At 43.7% G+C, this 5528-nt stretch overlaps 1 long non-coding RNA gene across 1 annotated transcript; it reads left to right on the forward strand.

The window, feature by feature from the left end:
* Positions 1-766: 766 nt before the first annotated feature.
* On the forward strand, positions 767-5316 carry LOC135261483 (uncharacterized). Its single transcript, XR_010331967.1, has 3 exons — positions 767-1209; positions 2868-3168; positions 4281-5316. It is a non-coding gene; the product is annotated as an uncharacterized LOC135261483 (long non-coding RNA).
* Positions 5317-5528: the final 212 nt, after the last annotated feature.

The following is a 5528-nucleotide window of genomic DNA, read 5'->3' on the forward strand; positions in this document are numbered from 1 at the left end:
TGCACTGCCTGCCATCCAGGGAGACACGTGCCTTATGTGGCATAATAACCTTTTTATTATTCTAGATTTCGTTTAAATGTATTTAATTTTATGTTTGAGCTTATATTTTGCAATGGGGGGATTAATATAGGGTTGGCAATAGTAGTGAAGGGGGGGGGGAGGTCAACTGGGACTCAATCTCCCTGCAAGTGTTTGATGCCACTTTTTCTCCCTCAGTGTCACACACACAACACACCAACTGGCACCAATTCAGACACTCAGGGACTTTTAAAAAAAGTTTGCAGGGACAAAGTCTTTTTCCGTGATGTGCAGTTAATCCTGGATGAGCTGTACCTTTGCAAGCAGTTCGGACAAACTGTGCTTGACCACTGTGAGCACAGCAGCCCATCAGCACAAAGTGTTCCTGCGGTGCTATCGATTCACAGCTGAGAAAAAACATTTTCACTAAATCATCCTGCTGATACATAAAATACAAAACATAACCAGCTTTAATGGAAAAACCAGTGAGCATATTTTTTTGCTATTTTTATTATCATTATTATTATTTAGGGGCTCCCACATAGTGTACAACATTTCCAAGTAAGGGAGTGTACAACCAATAACATTGGTAAAAAATGGACCATACAGTCCACTACAAAATACCAAGCACACACAGTACAGAACATTGCAAACTTTCCAAAGCCCCCAACCCCCACCCGGACCCCCCCCCAGAGGGTAGGTCCACAGCATGTGCAAGTATTCCCAGTGAAATCATTAAGTGGTGAAAGCAGAGGGAGTTTTATGTAAAAACTCTGGAGTTTCTCAAACTGAAGCCTCGTGGGCCAGCGCTAGCGAGGGCGAGATGACGGAGCTTCTTTGCGAGGCGACGGCGAGGGACGCGGCGACGGCGAAGCGCGCGGCCAATCACCGCCTCTCGCGGCCACCGCTCCCCCGAGGCAGGTGACGGCGAGCGACGGCGATCATCGGCGGGCTGCTCTATCTCGGTCCGGCACGCTCGCGACCACAGAAAGTAGGCGGGACGTGCCGTCGTCTGGTCAAGCCGCGTTCTGTTTCCATGAAATCCGCGCAGGCCAAATGAGTTCTCATTTTTGATCTCTGAGCGCGCCAGGCACTTTCGCAATGTCTTAACTGGCGAAAAAGGGGAGCCAAGCCGTTCGCAGGGCTAATGTGAACCAGAGACAGACAAAATGTCAGGATGTTGCATGTTAGGTAAGATGTTCCTCTTAATATGCTATAATAAAAAAAAAGCAGGGCAATCTGGTCTCAGTGAACTTGAAAGGTTTTTGCTTCCTTCTCAATCTTTTTGTTATTCATTAATCAGACTAGAGTGTGAAGTCACATCTTTTATCCGTCTGGAATTAACATAGTTAAATCATTTCTATAACAGCAAAAACTTTCATTCTTGCACAGCCTACAGTTTTACATGTAATTCATAGGCCTACTATCTAGCTGAGTATATGAAAAGAAACATTACAGTATGTCTCATTCAAGGGCAGGACGACTGCACCCTGTTCAGGATTGTAACCTTCTGGTTCTGAATCCAGCTCCCATAATGCTACACTGCTGCCACAAATGAGACCACAATCTTTCCAGTCAAGTGTCCAAAGGATAATAGCGGCTAACCACGGCTCTTTGAAATCTGCATTTACTGCTCTGTACTTAACACGTCTGCCCACTGGTGCCTTAAGATATGTAGGTCACTATGGAGTGACTATACCTGGAGTTGCTTGCGTGCTATTCTGTAACTTGTACATTTTAATGCTCTGTTATTCATCCTTAAATCGAATATCAGACAAATGAAAAAAAACCAGTAAGTAGACTACATCCAGGTCAGGGGGCTGGCAGGACGGTACTCATGCTTGACAGTCAAAGGACATTCAAATGGGGTGTAGAAGCCTGTGGCAAGTGTAAGGCAGAATTTAGCATACAGCTGCAGTCACCTCCTAAGCCTATGATTCTGTTCCCTTTCACAGGAGCCATTACAGCATTACTGCACTGCACGTCTGGCTAAAGTAGGCACAAATCTCAATCACAGTCAGTCACAGTGCCTTAAATGGCATGTCAGATTGCCATTGCCATTAGCAAAGCATATCTCCTGTCTCATTCCGTATTTTGCAGAATTTACAAAAAAAAAAAGTATGGGTTTTGTCACAGAATAGCAATCAGATCTATTTTTAAAAGGCTCGGCAGCCATTCACAACAGTTTGAGATGAGATGTTCCAAATGTACATCCTCAGTAAGAGCCAAAAGCAACGAGGCTCCCTTCTGTAATCTTAATCACGCCGGGTCCCTTTCTTACAGGGGCTCCAAACGGCTGAAGGCTCCCGTCACACTGAGTTAAAAGCAATGAGTGAAACACTCTTAAGATTTCATAGAATGATTTTATTTCTCATTAATGCTAACAAAAGCCGTCCATTTTGACACATGCTGCGATCGGGGGCCCACGAGAACACAAACTCCTGATTAGAAAACCTCATTTCCCAGCCTACCCATGGGGCTCAAATGCAGACCAGGGGCCACTGTCTGATTTAATTTGCACGACAGTTCCTTCACCGTGACCCAAAATATGTGTCAAAAAAAAAAGTTATCTTCAGAGAAAAACCAATGCCTGAACATCAAATGCTTAATAACAGCAAAAGTATGTTGCTGGAGGTAAGGAACTATGCTGCTCACATTCTCAGTACCCACTTACACACTGACTTTGAAGATGGAAAACTTTGGCATAAACGCTTTCTTCAGATATGGCAGCAAGACCGGTGGTTAATGGCTTCTTTTTTTTTTTTTTTTACATACGAACCACCTGGACACTTCAGGCCACGAGCAGACCCGCCACCGAATTAATGGCGTGCATTTCCATTCTGATTCAGAAAACTCCGCGATGAAAGGGGTCCCGTGGACTGTGTCCAAAATCGCTCAAAGGGAATCGGAGAGCAGGCAAATCCACAGCAGATTTGGAGAGGTCCCGAGCTGACACATCACACGGCGGGGCCATTTTGTGGGGAAGCGATAATTTCGCTACTCCCTCCAGAAGCATCAGGAAGAACATTAAGCCTCAGCTTGGTAGGAAGGTGGATTTATGGAGCATACCAGAGCCGCAAAGATATTTGTCAACAAAGCCATTCACAAGAATTACATGGAAGGATTTGGAAAAAACAGAAAGAGAGCGAGGTACTTAACCTGCATTTCTTCAGTATATACAATGCCCAGCAGTATAAATGGATTCAATGTAAATGCAAAAATGTTTTTAAAAAATGTGTGCAACTCCCTCTGAGTGCGTCTGCTAAATCCTTGTAATGTAATGCAAAAAGAAACAGAAACCATTTAGTATATATACAGTGAGCACCATAATGTTAGGGACAATTAAAATTATGGAGTAAAGACAATACCAAGAAGAAAAAAATATATTTCAAACATTATGTTCACTATATAAATGAGTATAAAAAGTGCTGCAATTTCTACATGACGAAACCAAAATTAATTAAAATATATATGAATGAGTATATATATATATATATATATATATATATATATATATATATACATGCATTTTTTTATTATATATATATATATATATATAATATATATATATATGAAAGAGTGACAGACAAAAAGTACTAAAGTACAGAGTCTGACATTTTTCTCAAATCAACGATCAAGGACAGAGGAGCTTCTTGTGCAATTGAGCACAATGTCTTGGCATGCAAGAAAAGCAGCAGATGCCTGGGGGAAATGGCGAATGCTGACAGCCTATGACCATTAGAGGACCCCTCCTGACATCTTAACCAGCGTGGCTTTTACATCACTCGCTGGGGCAGGTTCCAGGGCTTCTGCTGCCTGTAAAAAAAAGAAAGAAAGCCTTTAAAGAGCGAGCGCACTGACTGAACGTGTGGACTTGACATGCAGCGAGGCCCCTCCCAGGCTCTTTCTCTCTCTTTCTCTCTCTCATGACGAGCACCTAGGTGACAGGCCCCCGTTAGAAACCTGCCAGTACTTCTAAAGCCTCTAATGTAATATTCATGCGACTGCTGGGAAAAAAATAAAAGAAAAAGAAAAGGAGGTGGGGAGGAATATGCAAAAGCTTCACGACACTTGTCTTGGCTACAGTTCATTCGGATGGACCTTGTCCTGTTTCGAGTGCTGTTTCCCCAGACTTTCAGCTTGGGTTGGGGTGGGGGGTGGGTGGCAGGTGAATGAGGTAGTACGGGGGCTGTCAGAATGACTTGTCTTTGAACACCGCGTTTTGGTGGGGATGGCTCCAACCTGCTTCCCTCTGTTCACAGTGAGATGGCCAAGGAACCGCTAACCGCATTGCACAGTTCTGTTTTCCCTCTTCTTGTCACATCAAACGCTGCGAGGGGACCTGCTCGGCTGGGGCTCTGCTACGATGGGGAGTCCAACTGGTGGAAGCGGGGCTTAAAGGGTTAAAGGGTCCTTCCATCACTTTACCCTCCCACAGGCTCCCTAGCCTCAGTGCTTCAACCGCAACAATGTCTTATCTTCCTGGCTGTTTCTCCTCCACCACATGTACGTGGGGGATTACGGCAGGGAAGGTTTCAGTTGTTAGGGTTGAGCCGTCGAATGTCCAACAGCCCCAGCATTGCCGAAGAAGCGTTGCATTCAGTGCTTGTAACCATAAAGCTGACTATAAATGATGTAGCTGTCATTTTAACAACCTTTAATCATAAACTTTAAGAACACAAAGGATACAAAGTCCAAACTGAGGAGTATTTAGTTTATAATAATTAAAATTTGTTGACTTGGACATACAGTGCCAAGTCAGTAGTGTTGACGAAGCTGGATTGTAAGCTTTTGCTTTGTCCAACCAAACAGTTCCATGGGGTTATTTGGTTTATTTGTTTTTCTTATCATAGGAACACATTTGATGCCTCTTACCCAAGTACTCCATGCTATCCAGTAATGTACTGTGCATATATCAGATGAATGAGGTCATCTTCGGTGGAAAATTTTGTCAGACAATACTCCCAGTGCGTCTGGAACCCGGCCAGCCCCACAGCATTGAGATGATACAGACAAACACCCGAAACACTGGCAGCCGCAGCGGAGAAGCAGATGCTCCCGGACGTCACAGCTGCCCTCGGTCGGCAAGCGGAGCCGAATCGGACCTGAGCGGTGGGAAAGCAGGGGATCTATTTTTGTATGTTTTTGTTGAGTTGTCCTTTTATTTAGGGTGAGGCCATATATAAGCCCCTTGGGTTTCTTGCCTCTCCCTGCACTATTTCACTGTTTTTAAGTCTCTTCTATTTCTGTTTTATATTTTAATTGTGCTAAATAAAATCAAAATCAAATCAAATCAAAGGGTTTCACCCGAATGCTAGTTTACACTCTGTGTGTCCACAAATCCCTCACGGTCTGCCTCCGTATCGTACGCTTATCTTTCACCAGATGAGGAAATGTTACAGTCAGAGATAATCAAGGATGAGTCTTATTAATATTTTACAAAACTGTCCAATTATTCTACATGTGACACGACTCGGGGCATATCAGCAAATTGATTGTATTTGTTTATA

This window comes from Anguilla rostrata, chromosome 8 (assembly GCF_018555375.3).
Source record: "Anguilla rostrata isolate EN2019 chromosome 8, ASM1855537v3, whole genome shotgun sequence".
Lineage (NCBI taxonomy): Eukaryota > Metazoa > Chordata > Actinopteri > Anguilliformes > Anguillidae > Anguilla > Anguilla rostrata.